At 43.8% G+C, this 14,273-nt stretch overlaps 3 long non-coding RNA genes across 6 annotated transcripts; 2 read left to right on the forward strand and 1 right to left on the reverse strand.

Moving 5' to 3' along the window:
- Positions 1-2,339: 2,339 nt before the first annotated feature.
- Positions 2,340-3,412, reverse strand: LOC129335062 (uncharacterized). 2 transcript variants are annotated; one of them, XR_008597567.1, is made up of 2 exons: positions 2,777-3,412; positions 2,340-2,568 (listed from the first exon to the last, which is right to left on the reverse strand). It is a non-coding gene; the product is annotated as an uncharacterized LOC129335062 (long non-coding RNA). The 2 variants fall into 2 exon arrangements; XR_008597566.1 differs by having other exon boundaries at positions 2,340-2,697.
- A 4,193-nt stretch (positions 3,413-7,605) lies between these two features.
- LOC129335049 (uncharacterized) lies at positions 7,606-8,678 on the forward strand. Of its 2 annotated transcripts, none has more exons than XR_008597563.1 (2): positions 7,606-8,241; positions 8,321-8,678. It is a non-coding gene; the product is annotated as an uncharacterized LOC129335049 (long non-coding RNA). The 2 variants fall into 2 exon arrangements; XR_008597564.1 differs by having other exon boundaries at positions 8,450-8,678.
- Positions 8,679-11,774: 3,096 nt separating this feature from the next.
- LOC129335225 (uncharacterized) lies at positions 11,775-12,325 on the forward strand. Of its 2 annotated transcripts, none has more exons than XR_008597576.1 (2): positions 11,775-11,888; positions 11,968-12,325. It is a non-coding gene; the product is annotated as an uncharacterized LOC129335225 (long non-coding RNA). The 2 variants fall into 2 exon arrangements; XR_008597577.1 differs by having other exon boundaries at positions 12,097-12,325.
- Positions 12,326-14,273: the final 1,948 nt, after the last annotated feature.

Genomic DNA, 14,273 nt, shown 5'->3' on the forward strand with positions numbered 1-14,273 from the left:
GCAGGCGCAGGCAGCAACCTCCACCTCAGCGCTGCCTCCTCTGCCTTGAGGCACTTTACCAACATCTGCCTCTATCAAACAGCGCTGCCCTGCGGAGAATTGTCTCCATTCTGGGCAGAGCCAGCCTGGCAGAGAGAGACCAGCATCTCAGCGCAGCCTCCTCTGTGCTTCAGGCACTTGACCATCAGCTGCCTTCTTCAAACTGTGCTAAGGCGAGGAGAATTGTCTCCAGCCTGGGCAGAGAGAGACCAGCATCTCAACTATTCCACCTCTGTGCCTGGAGCACTTTACCAACAGCTGCCTTCTTCAAACTGAGCTGCCGTGAGGAGAATTGTCTCCAGCCTGGGCAGAGAGAGACCAGCATGTCAACTATGCCTCCTCTGTGACTGGAGCAATTTAACAACAGCTGCGCTGCCGTTTGGAGAATTCTCTCTAGCCTGAGCAGAGAGAGACCAGCATCTCAACCCAGCCTCCTCCATGCCTGGAGCACTTTACCAACAGCTGCCTTCTTCAAACGGTGCTGCCGTGAGGCGAATTGTCTCCAGTCTGGGCAGAGAGAGACCAGCATCTCAACCCAGCCTCCTCCATGCCTGGAGCAGTTTACCAACAGCTGCCTTCTTCGAACTGCGCTGCCGTGAGGAGAATAGTCTCCATCTTGGGCACAGAAAGCCAACATCTCCGCCCAGCATCCTCTGTGCCTGGAGCACTTTACCAACAGCTGCCTTCTTCAAACTGTGCTAAGGCGAGGAGAATTGTCTCCAGCCTGGGCAGAGAGAGACCAGCATGTCAACTATGCCTCCTCTGTGACTGGAGCAATTTAACAACAGCTGCGCTGCCGTTTGGAGAATTCTCTCTAGCCTGAGCAGAGAGAGACCAGCATCTCAACCCAGCCTCCTCCATGCCTGGAGCACTTTACCAACAGCTGCCTTCTTCAAACGGTGCTGCCGTGAGGAGAATAGTCTCCAGTCTGGGCAGAGAGGGACCAGCATCTCAGCCCAGCCTCCTCCATGCCTGGACCACTTTACCAACAGCTGCCTTCTTCAAACGGTGCTGCCGTGAGGCGAATTGTCTCCAGTCTGGGCAGAGAGGGACCAGCATCTCAACCCAGCCTCCTCCATGCCTGGAGCACTTTACCAACAGCTGCCTTCTTCAAACGGTGCTGCCGTGAGGAGAATAGTCTCCATCTTGGGCACAGAAAGCCAACATCTCCGCCCAGCATCCTCTGTGCCTGGAGCACTTTACCAACAGCTGCCTTCTTCAAACTGCGCTGCCGTGAGGAGAATGGTCTCCAGCCTGGGCAGAGAGAGACCAGCATCACAGCCCAGCCTCCTCCATGCCTGGAGCACTTTACCAACAGCTGCCTTCTTCAAACGGTGCTGCCGTGAGGAGAATAGTCTCCATCTTGGGCACAGAAAGCCAACATCTCCGCCCAGCATCCTCTGTGCCTGGAGCACCTTACCAACAGCTGCCTTCTTCAAACGGTGCTGCCGTGAGGCGAATTGTCTCCAGTCTGGGCAGAGAGAGACCAGCATCTCAACCCAGCCTCCTCCATGCCTGGAGCAGTTTACCAACAGCTGCCTTCTTCGAACTGCGCTGCCGTGAGGAGAATAGTCTCCATCTTGGGCACAGAAAGCCAACATCTCCGCCCAGCATCCTCTGTGCCTGGAGCACCTTACCAACAGCTGCCTTCTTCAAACGGTGCTGCCGTGAGGCGAATTGTCTCCAGTCTGGGCAGAGAGAGACCAGCATCTCAGCCCGCCGTACTCTGCCTGGAGCACTTTACCAAGAGCTGCCTTCTTCAAACTGCGCTGCCGTGAGGAGAATGGTCTCCAGCCTGGGCCAAGAAAGACCAGCATCACAGCCCAGCATCCTCTGTGCCTGGAGCACTTTACCAAGAGCTGCCTTCTTCAAACTGTGCTGCCGTGAGGAGAATAGTCTCCAGCCTACACAGAGAGAGACCAGCATCTCCTCTGCCTCCTCTGTGGCTGGAGCACTTTACCAAGAGCTGCTTTCTTCAGACTGCGCTGCCGTGAGGAGAATTGCCGTGACTTGACCAACATCTGCCACTACTAAATTGTGCTGCCATAAGGAGAATTGTCTCCAGCCTGGGCAGAGAGAGACCAGCATCTCTGCCCAATGTCTTCTGTGCCTGAAGCACTTGCCTCCTTCAAATTGCACTGCCCTGCAAAGAAAGATATCCAGCACAAGCAAAGAGAGGCCATGAGCTCAGGCCAGCGTCCTCTGTGCCTGAAGAACCTTACCAGAAACAAGAAATGAAGGCTATCCCCACAAATAGTACCAACAGAAAAGAGAGAGAAATTTCTCGTGGGAAACAAACCAAGAATTAATATACTTTTTATATGATATTATAAGGTAATTTCAAAGGCAATTGCACGAAAATTATACAAACTGTTTATATATAGCCAATAAAGATGTCCAGAGAGTCTATCATCTGTGTGTATTCCTCAATGTGTATTCCTTAATCGCAGTAATATCACGGTATGCAGATGAGTCTTCACAAAGTCTTCTCATATAAATTCAGCCAAACAGCTTCTCATATGCATTCAGCTTGGAATATAATCACAAAAGTCTTCTCATATAAATTCAGCTAAACAGCTTATCATATACATTGCCACGCCCAATCTGGGGCCGGCTACAAACAGATTTCGTCCCCTTCTTCAGGGGCGTGGTTTATAGCTGTAAAAAACAACATTCTTACTTTAATATACAATAACCAACATTAAAGTATTATTGCAATCCCCCAAGCGGAACTGACCTGTTGTATTCACACAGCATAGGGTATTTGAATCAATAATTATTGTGGAAACGTGTGTCTCCAGTATCACAGTCACAGCAGCTGTATCTTCTCCTGCTTGTGGCCAAACCCTTCAACTGCAGTTTAAATCACATACTCATTATCCAATCTCAAAACTTTAAAGCAACATAACTGATTATAAAAAACAATTCAATGATAGTTCCGTATTGAGGCCGTGCGGTCTGATCGTCTGCAGAAAGACAATCCAAAATGCTTCCCTCCTCAGTAGCTTAATTTGATTTGCATGTCCCTTAGTTACAACCTCCAGTACCGCTACTTTAAAGGAATTTTCTTCATGACGATGCTCGATAAAATGTTGTACCAGGGGTGCTTCCATTACTCTGTGCCTAATTCTAGACATATGTTCAAAGATCCTAGTTTTCAATGGTCTTATCGTACAACCCACATAAAAAAGAGCACAGGGACATTCAAGTAAGTATATCACACCCGATGTGTAACATGATGCAAAGTGTTTAACTGTCAGTTTCCGTTCCTTAACAAAAATCTCCTTCCCCTCTAGCATAAATTTACACAAAGTACATCGGCCACATTTAAAATTTCCCACAGGTAATGATGTTTCCTGAAGTTGAGTGCGCATCATAGCATGAACTAAATCATCCCTTAGGCTCCTGGATCTTCGTAAACCACATAACGGTGGTTGTTCACATCCCGCAATCTCCTCAATGAGGGGCCAATGGCGAGCTACGATTCTTTTAATTTTATATGTTAAGGGTGTGTAGTCCAATGCCCATCTAATTCTTTGATCTGGTAGGGCTTCCCGAGTCTGAAATAGTACAGATCTATCTATAGCTCTAGCCTTAGAAAAGGCTTGAGATATAATTTTAGATGGGTAACCTCTATTAGTAAACATTCGTTCCATCTGCCTACCATCCCTGTCGAAATCAGTTATTGTGGTGGAATTCCGTCTGATACGCAAAAATTGGCCATATGGTATATTTTGTCTAAGGTGCCGGGGATGGAAGGAACCAAATTCCAAATATGAATTCCGATCTGTCTCTTTACTGTAGGTTCTAACCTGTATCTTTTGAAAGGCATCCCGATATGTAACTACATCCAAAAAATTGATTTGGTTGGGGTCTGACCGCCAGGTGAATTTAACATTCGCATCCCGTTCATTAAGCCATTTACAAAAATCCGGTATCTGGGCAGCTCCCTGAAATAAAAAATATAAATCATCCAGATATCTACAAAAGAAAACAATATTACCCCTGAAAGGGTTGATGTCTTGTAAAATGTGAAATCTCTCCCAACGGGCCATAAATAAATTTGCGATGCTGGGTGCCACCGGGGACCCCATAGCAACGCCTTTTTTCTGGAAGAAAAATTGATCATCAAAACAAAAATAGTTTTTTTCCAAAACTAAATCGAGAAATTGTAGTAGGCAAGAGGATGGGATAGTGTTTTCTGTAGTTGTAAGAACTTCTTCTACTACCTCTCGGGCTTCCTGATGAGGAATGATGGTGTATAAAGAGTTAACGTCCATCGTTAAAAATACTGTGTCCTCCGACAGGGTGATGTTCTCAACTTTTTTAATGAAATCACGTGTATCATGCAATAGACCTTCAATTTTAGTAATAGCCGGTTGTAAAAAAGAGTCCAATAAGATTGCCAATGGTTCCAAAATTGAGCCGCAACCAGATATAATTGGCCTACCTGGCGGGGGCGTTGTTTTCTTGTGAATTTTTGGAAGTACATAGAATAATGGGATTCTAGGTGAAGTAACCTGTAAAGCATAATAGAGGGTATCTGTAATTTCCCCCATCTCCCTTGCCTCATCCAAGACAATCTTAATTAGGTCTTTAATATGATTAGTTGGATCCGAAGAGATCCGTGTGTAAAAGGTGGTATCCCTAAGCTGTCTGTGAACCTCATTAACATACATATCTTTATCCATGATCACAATACCCCCGCCCTTGTCGGCAGGCTTAATGACAATGTTAGCGTCGGAACGTAAGGTTTCAAGAGCCCGTCTCTCTAACCGAGACAAGTTGTGCCAAGTACTGTAAGGTTCATTTTCTAATTGAGAAAGGTCCCTAAGGATCATATATTCAAACGTGTCAATACGGTGATCTGAGACCGGCGGCACAAAAGATGACGGACCCTTTAATTTCCTAAGTAGTAAAGACTCTCCCTGAACCGGGGTAGTCGGCTGAGATTGGAAGAAATATCTAAGTTTAATAAGCCGAACCAACTTAAATAGGTCTACTCGTGTCTGAAGTGGTTGGTATTTGGGGGTTGGGACAAATCCCAATCCCTTATTGAGAACAGCTATTTCTAATGAATTCAGCTCACGGGAAGACAAATTGAAAATTAAACTTTCATCCGCGTTCTTTGGAATGATTTCTTTTTGCCTCTTTCTAAAAAAGATGGTCGTTGGTTAGGGTAAATTATTCTAGTTCTAAGATTCCTGCTGCTAGGACCCTCATCACCCGAGCTGTCAGACACCCCCGATGTCTCCAAATCTGAAAAAGTGCTAACAGGATTAGCCCAAGATACCTTACGTGGTCCTCTAGTATTAGTCCTGGACTGATCCCACCAAAAATAAACCCTACTATTAGCATAATCCAAATTATCACGTTTATATTTCTTAATTTTAAGTTCCTTGGTGCGAGTTTCAAATTGTTGTACCTGTTGAGCTATTTGTTTAAGGCGAGCATCAAATTCAATAGTGGGCATCGTGTCTTTGATAGAGGTTTCCATGGTTTGAATTTCCTCTACCAATGCCTGACTCTCCTTCCTGCAACGTTTAATAACCAAAAGCATAAGGTCAAAGCTACATTTGTTTAAAATTGACGCCCAATCTGATTTGAATGATTCATCATCGGCAAACATCCCTGGAGGTTTTTGAATTCTTAAACCACGTGGGATAAGTTGAGACGTATGATAATCAAATAACGTGGAAGCATGCAAATCAAATTTAACTTGTTTAGATTTCAAAAAACATAATGTATCCCAATCATTTACCCTAACCAACGACCATCTTTTTTAGAAAGAGGCAAAAAGAAATCATTCCAAAGAACGCGGATGAAAGTTTAATTTTCAATTTGTCTTCCCGTGAGCTGAATTCATTAGAAATAGCTGTTCTCAATAAGGGATTGGGATTTGTCCCAACCCCCAAATACCAACCACTTCAGACACGAGTAGACCTATTTAAGTTGGTTCGGCTTATTAAACTTAGATATTTCTTCCAATCTCAGCCGACTACCCCGGTTCAGGGAGAGTCTTTACTACTTAGGAAATTAAAGGGTCCGTCATCTTTTGTGCCGCCGGTCTCAGATCACCGTATTGACACGTTTGAATATATGATCCTTAGGGACCTTTCTCAATTAGAAAATGAACCTTACAGTACTTGGCACAACTTGTCTCGGTTAGAGAGACGGGCTCTTGAAACCTTACGTTCCGACGCTAACATTGTCATTAAGCCTGCCGACAAGGGCGGGGGTATTGTGATCATGGATAAAGATATGTATGTTAATGAGGTTCACAGACAGCTTAGGGATACCACCTTTTACACACGGATCTCTTCGGATCCAACTAATCATATTAAAGACCTAATTAAGATTGTCTTGGATGAGGCAAGGGAGATGGGGGAATTACAGATACCCTCTATTATGCTTTACAGGTTACTTCACCTAGAATCCCATTATTCTATGTACTTCCAAAAATTCACAAGAAAACAACGCCCCCGCCAGGTAGGCCAATTATATCTGGTTGCGGCTCAATTTTGGAACCATTGGCAATCTTATTGGACTCTTTTTTACAACCGGCTATTACTAAAATTGAAGGTCTATTGCATGATACACGTGATTTCATTAAAAAAGTTGAGAACATCACCCTGTCGGAGGACACAGTATTTTTAACGATGGACGTTAACTCTTTATACACCATCATTCCTCATCAGGAAGCCCGAGAGGTAGTAGAAGAAGTTCTTACAACTACAGAAAACACTATCCCATCCTCTTGCCTACTACAATTTCTCGATTTAGTTTTGGAAAAAAACTATTTTTGTTTTGATGATCAATTTTTCTTCCAGAAAAAAGGCGTTGCTATGGGGTCCCCGGTGGCACCCAGCATCGCAAATTTATTTATGGCCCGTTGGGAGAGATTTCACATTTTACAAGACATCAACCCTTTCAGGGGTAATATTGTTTTCTTTTGTAGATATCTGGATGATTTATATTTTTTATTTCAGGGAGCTGCCCAGATACCGGATTTTTGTAAATGGCTTAATGAACGGGATGCGAATGTTAAATTCACCTGGCGGTCAGACCCCAACCAAATCAATTTTTTGGATGTAGTTACATATCGGGATGCCTTTCAAAAGATACAGGTTAGAACCTACAGTAAAGAGACAGATCGGAATTCATATTTGGAATTTGGTTCCTTCCATCCCCGGCACCTTAGACAAAATATACCATATGGCCAATTTTTGCGTATCAGACGGAATTCCACCACAATAACTGATTTCGACAGGGATGGTAGGCAGATGGAACGAATGTTTACTAATAGAGGTTACCCATCTAAAATTATATCTCAAGCCTTTTCTAAGGCTAGAGCTATAGATAGATCTGTACTATTTCAGACTCGGGAAGCCCTACCAGATCAAAGAATTAGATGGGCATTGGACTACACACCCTTAACATATAAAATTAAAAGAATCGTAGCTCGCCATTGGCCCCTCATTGAGGAGATTGCGGGATGTGAACAACCACCGTTATGTGGTTTACGAAGATCCAGGAGCCTAAGGGATGATTTAGTTCATGCTATGATGCGCACTCAACTTCAGGAAACATCATTACCTGTGGGAAATTTTAAATGTGGCCGATGTACTTTGTGTAAATTTATGCTAGAGGGGAAGGAGATTTTTGTTAAGGAACGGAAACTGACAGTTAAACACTTTGCATCATGTTACACATCGGGTGTGATATACTTACTTGAATGTCCCTGTGCTCTTTTTTATGTGGGTTGTACGATAAGACCATTGAAAACTAGGATCTTTGAACATATGTCTAGAATTAGGCACAGAGTAATGGAAGCACCCCTGGTACAACATTTTATCGAGCATCGTCATGAAGAAAATTCCTTTAAAGTAGCGGTACTGGAGGTTGTAACTAAGGGACATGCAAATCAAATTAAGCTACTGAGGAGGGAAGCATTTTGGATTGTCTTTCTGCAGACGATCAGACCGCACGGCCTCAATACGGAACTATCATTGAATTGTTTTTTATAATCAGTTATGTTGCTTTAAAGTTTTGAGATTGGATAATGAGTATGTGATTTAAACTGCAGTTGAAGGGTTTGGCCACAAGCAGGAGAAGATACAGCTGCTGTGACTGTGATACTGGAGACACACGTTTCCACAATAATTATTGATTCAAATACCCTATGCTGTGTGAATACAACAGGTCAGTTCCGCTTGGGGGATTGCAATAATACTTTAATGTTGGTTATTGTATATTAAAGTAAGAATGTTGTTTTTTACAGCTATAAACCACGCCCCTGAAGAAGGGGACGAAATCTGTTTGTAGCCGGCCCCAGATTGGGCGTGGCAATGTATATGATAAGCTGTTTAGCTGAATTTATATGAGAAGACTTTTGTGATTATATTCCAAGCTGAATGCATATGAGAAGCTGTTTGGCTGAATTTATATGAGAAGACTTTGTGAAGACTCATCTGCATACCGTGATATTACTGCGATTAAGGAATACACATTGAGGAATACACACAGATGATAGACTCTCTGGACATCTTTATTGGCTATATATAAACAGTTTGTATAATTTTCGTGCAATTGCCTTTGAAATTACCTTATAATATCATATAAAAAGTATATTAATTCTTGGTTTGTTTCCCACGAGAAATTTCTCTCTCTTTTCTGTTGGTACTATTTGTGGGGATAGCCTTCATTTCTTGTTTCTAGTTCTCATTATGGCTTCCTTTAAGGATGTTTTGGCTTTTTCAGCAGAGGAACAACAGGAGATTTTGTCCGGTATGACTTCTATCTTTAAAGAGACAGACAATCCACCCAAGGATGATTGGGATACATTATGTTTTTTGAAATCTAAACAAGTTAAATTTGATTTGCATGCTTCCACGTTATTTGATTATCATACGTCTCAACTTATCCCACGTGGTTTAAGAATTCAAAAACCTCCAGGGATGTTTGCCGATGATGAATCATTCAAATCAGATTGGGCGTCAATTTTAAACAAATGTAGCTTTGACCTTATGCTTTTGGTTATTAAACGTTGCAGGAAGGAGAGTCAGGCATTGGTAGAGGAAATTCAAACCATGGAAACCTCTATCAAAGACACGATGCCCACTATTGAATTTGATGCTCGCCTTAAACAAATAGCTCAACAGGTACAACAATTTGAAACTCGCACCAAGGAACTTAAAATTAAGAAATATAAACGTGATAATTTGGATTATGCTAATAGTAGGGTTTATTTTTGGTGGGATCAGTCCAGGACTAATACTAGAGGACCACGTAAGGTATCTTGGGCTAATCCTGTTAGCACTTTTTCAGATTTGGAGACATCGGGGGTGTCTGACAGCTCGGGTGATGAGGGTCCTAGCAGCAGGAATCTTAGAACTAGAATAATTTACCCTAACCAACGACCATCTTTTTTAGAAAGAGGCAAAAAGAAATCATTCCAAAGAACGCGGATGAAAGTTTAATTTTCAATTTGTCTTCCCGTGAGCTGAATTCATTAGAAATAGCTGTTCTCAATAAGGGATTGGGATTTGTCCCAACCCCCAAATACCAACCACTTCAGACACGAGTAGACCTATTTAAGTTGGTTCGGCTTATTAAACTTAGATATTTCTTCCAATCTCAGCCGACTACCCCGGTTCAGGGAGAGTCTTTACTACTTAGGAAATTAAAGGGTCCGTCATCTTTTGTGCCGCCGGTCTCAGATCACCGTATTGACACGTTTGAATATATGATCCTTAGGGACCTTTCTCAATTAGAAAATGAACCTTACAGTACTTGGCACAACTTGTCTCGGTTAGAGAGACGGGCTCTTGAAACCTTACGTTCCGACGCTAACATTGTCATTAAGCCTGCCGACAAGGGCGGGGGTATTGTGATCATGGATAAAGATATGTATGTTAATGAGGTTCACAGACAGCTTAGGGATACCACCTTTTACACACGGATCTCTTCGGATCCAACTAATCATATTAAAGACCTAATTAAGATTGTCTTGGATGAGGCAAGGGAGATGGGGGAAATTACAGATACCCTCTATTATGCTTTACAGGTTACTTCACCTAGAATCCCATTATTCTATGTACTTCCAAAAATTCACAAGAAAACAACGCCCCCGCCAGGTAGGCCAATTATATCTGGTTGCGGCTCAATTTTGGAACCATTGGCAATCTTATTGGACTCTTTTTTACAACCGGCTATTACTAAAATTGAAGGTCTATTGCATGATACACGTGATTTCATTAAAAAAGTTGAGAACATCACCCTGTCGGAGGACACAGTATTTTTAACGATGGACGTTAACTCTTTATACACCATCATTCCTCATCAGGAAGCCCGAGAGGTAGTAGAAGAAGTTCTTACAACTACAGAAAACACTATCCCATCCTCTTGCCTACTACAATTTCTCGATTTAGTTTTGGAAAAAAACTATTTTTGTTTTGATGATCAATTTTTCTTCCAGAAAAAAGGCGTTGCTATGGGGTCCCCGGTGGCACCCAGCATCGCAAATTTATTTATGGCCCGTTGGGAGAGATTTCACATTTTACAAGACATCAACCCTTTCAGGGGTAATATTGTTTTCTTTTGTAGATATCTGGATGATTTATATTTTTTATTTCAGGGAGCTGCCCAGATACCGGATTTTTGTAAATGGCTTAATGAACGGGATGCGAATGTTAAATTCACCTGGCGGTCAGACCCCAACCAAATCAATTTTTTGGATGTAGTTACATATCGGGATGCCTTTCAAAAGATACAGGTTAGAACCTACAGTAAAGAGACAGATCGGAATTCATATTTGGAATTTGGTTCCTTCCATCCCCGGCACCTTAGACAAAATATACCATATGGCCAATTTTTGCGTATCAGACGGAATTCCACCACAATAACTGATTTCGACAGGGATGGTAGGCAGATGGAACGAATGTTTACTAATAGAGGTTACCCATCTAAAATTATATCTCAAGCCTTTTCTAAGGCTAGAGCTATAGATAGATCTGTACTATTTCAGACTCGGGAAGCCCTACCAGATCAAAGAATTAGATGGGCATTGGACTACACACCCTTAACATATAAAATTAAAAGAATCGTAGCTCGCCATTGGCCCCTCATTGAGGAGATTGCGGGATGTGAACAACCACCGTTATGTGGTTTACGAAGATCCAGGAGCCTAAGGGATGATTTAGTTCATGCTATGATGCGCACTCAACTTCAGGAAACATCATTACCTGTGGGAAATTTTAAATGTGGCCGATGTACTTTGTGTAAATTTATGCTAGAGGGGAAGGAGATTTTTGTTAAGGAACGGAAACTGACAGTTAAACACTTTGCATCATGTTACACATCGGGTGTGATATACTTACTTGAATGTCCCTGTGCTCTTTTTTATGTGGGTTGTACGATAAGACCATTGAAAACTAGGATCTTTGAACATATGTCTAGAATTAGGCACAGAATAATGGAAGCACCCCTGGTACAACATTTTATCGAGCATCGTCATGAAGAAAATTCCTTTAAAGTAGCGGTACTGGAGGTTGTAACTAAGGGACATGCAAATCAAATTAAGCTACTGAGGAGGGAAGCATTTTGGATTGTCTTTCTGCAGACGATCAGACCGCACGGCCTCAATACGGAACTATCATTGAATTGTTTTTTATAATCAGTTATGTTGCTTTAAAGTTTTGAGATTGGATAATGAGTATGTGATTTAAACTGCAGTTGAAGGGTTTGGCCACAAGCAGGAGAAGATACAGCTGCTGTGACTGTGATACTGGAGACACACGTTTCCACAATAATTATTGATTCAAATACCCTATGCTGTGTGAATACAACAGGTCAGTTCCGCTTGGGGGATTGCAATAATACTTTAATGTTGGTTATTGTATATTAAAGTAAGAATGTTGTTTTTTACAGCTATAAACCACGCCCCTGAAGAAGGGGACGAAATCTGTTTGTAGCCGGCCCCAGATTGGGCGTGGCAATGTATATGATAAGCTGTTTAGCTGAATTTATATGAGAAGACTTTTGTGATTATATTCCAAGCTGAATGCATATGAGAAGCTGTTTGGCTGAATTTATATGAGAAGACTTTGTGAAGACTCATCTGCATACCGTGATATTACTGCGATTAAGGAATACACATTGAGGAATACACACAGATGATAGACTCTCTGGACATCTTTATTGGCTATATATAAACAGTTTGTATAATTTTCGTGCAATTGCCTTTGAAATTACCTTATAATATCATATAAAAAGTATATTAATTCTTGGTTTGTTTCCCACGAGAAATTTCTCTCTCTTTTCTGTTGTGAAGAACCTTACCAACAGCTGCCTCCTTCAAACTGTGCTGTCCGGCAGAGAATTGTCTCTACCCTGGGCAGAGAGAGACCAGCATCTCCACCCATCATCTTCAGTGCCTGGAGCACTTTACTAACCCCTGCCTCATTTAAACTGTGGTACCGTGAGGAGAATAGTCTCCAGCTTGGACAGAGAGAGGCCAGCATCTCTGCCCAGCGTCCTCTGTGCCTAGAGCACTTTACCAACCCCTGCCTCCTTCAAACTGTGGTGCTGTGGGGAGAATTGTCTCCAGCCGGGGCAGAGAGAGACCAGCATCTCCGCCCAGCATCCTCTGTGCCTGGAGCACTTTTCCAACCCATGCCTCCTGCAATCTCTGGTACTGTGAAGAGAATTGTCTCCAGCTTGGGCAGAGAGAGACCAGCATCTCCGCCCAGCATCCTTGGTGCCTGGAGCACTTTACCAACCCCTGCCACCTGCAAACTGTGGTACCGTGAGGAGAATTGTCTTCAGCCTGGGCAGAGAGAGACCAGCATCTCCGCCCAGCAGCCTCTGTGCCTGGAGCACTTTACCAACCCCTGCCTCCTTCAAACTGTGGTGCTGTGGGGAGAATTGTCTTCAGCCTGGGCAGAGAGAGACCAGCATCTCCGCCCAGCATCCTCTGTGCCTGGAACACATTACCAACCCCTGCCTCCTTCAATCTCTGGTACTGTGAAGAGAATTGTCTCCAGCCTGGACAGGGAGAGACCAGCATCTCCACCCAGCATCCTTGGTGCCTGGAGCACTTTACCAACCCCTGCCCTCTTCAAACTGTGCTGCCATGAGGAGAATTGTCTCCAGCCTGGGCAGAGAGGGACCAGCATCTCTGCCCAGCATCCTCCATGCCTGGACCACTTTACCAACCCCTGCCTCCTTCAAACTGTGCTGCCATGAGGAGAATTGTCTCCTGCCTCGACAGAGAGAGACCAGCATCTCTGCCCAGCATCCTCTGTGCCTGGAGCGCTTTACGAACCCCTGCCTCCTTCAAACTGTGGTACTGTGAAGAGAATTGTCTCCAGCCTGGGCAGAGAGAGACCAGCATCTCCGCCCAGCATCCTCTGTGCCTGGAGCGCTTTACCAACCCCTGCCTCCTTCAAACTGTGGTACTGTGAAGAGAATTGTCTCCAGCCTGGGCAGAGAGAGACCAGCATCTCCGCCCAGCATCCTCTGTGCCTGGAGCGCTTTACCAACCCCTGCCTCCTTCAAACTGTGGTACTGTGAAGAGAATTGTCTCCAGCCTGGGCAGAGAGAGACCAGCATGTCCGCCCAGCATCCTCCGAGCCTGGATCACTTTAACAACCCCTGCCTCCTTTAAACTGTGGTACTGTGAAGAGAATTGTCTCCAGCCTGGGCAGAGAGAGACCAGCATGTCTGCCCAGCATCCTCAGAGCCTGGATCACTTTAACAACCCCTGCCTCCTTCAAATTGTGGTACTGTGAAGAGAATTGTCTCCAGCCTGGACAGAGAGAGACCAGCATCTAAACTCTTTCTCCTCTATGCCTGGAGGACTTTACCAACACCTGCCTCTATTAAACTGTGCTGTCCTGCAGTTAATTGTCTTCAGCTTGGGCAGAGAGAGAAAAGCAGCACATCTCACGGTCTTCTGTGCCTTGGCAATTTATCAACACCTGCCTCCTTCCACCAGAGCTGCCCTGCAGAGAATTGTCCCCCGCCTGGGCAGAGGGAGATCAGCACCTTCATCCAAGGGAGTCAAAGAGAAATGGGCAGGGAGAGGGAAAGTTCGTTTGTGCACCTTAGCTGCAGTTCGCAGAAAGGGATTCCCACGTCTAAGCAGCTGCCTGCTGATGGAGCCCCTTCTGTAGAGCTCTGGAGAAAGAGGCCTCCTTCCTTCAGCCAGGAGATGAGGATGGGCATGGAATCCG

This window comes from Eublepharis macularius, chromosome 8 (genome assembly GCF_028583425.1).
Source record: "Eublepharis macularius isolate TG4126 chromosome 8, MPM_Emac_v1.0, whole genome shotgun sequence".
Taxonomy (NCBI): domain Eukaryota; kingdom Metazoa; phylum Chordata; class Lepidosauria; order Squamata; family Eublepharidae; genus Eublepharis; species Eublepharis macularius.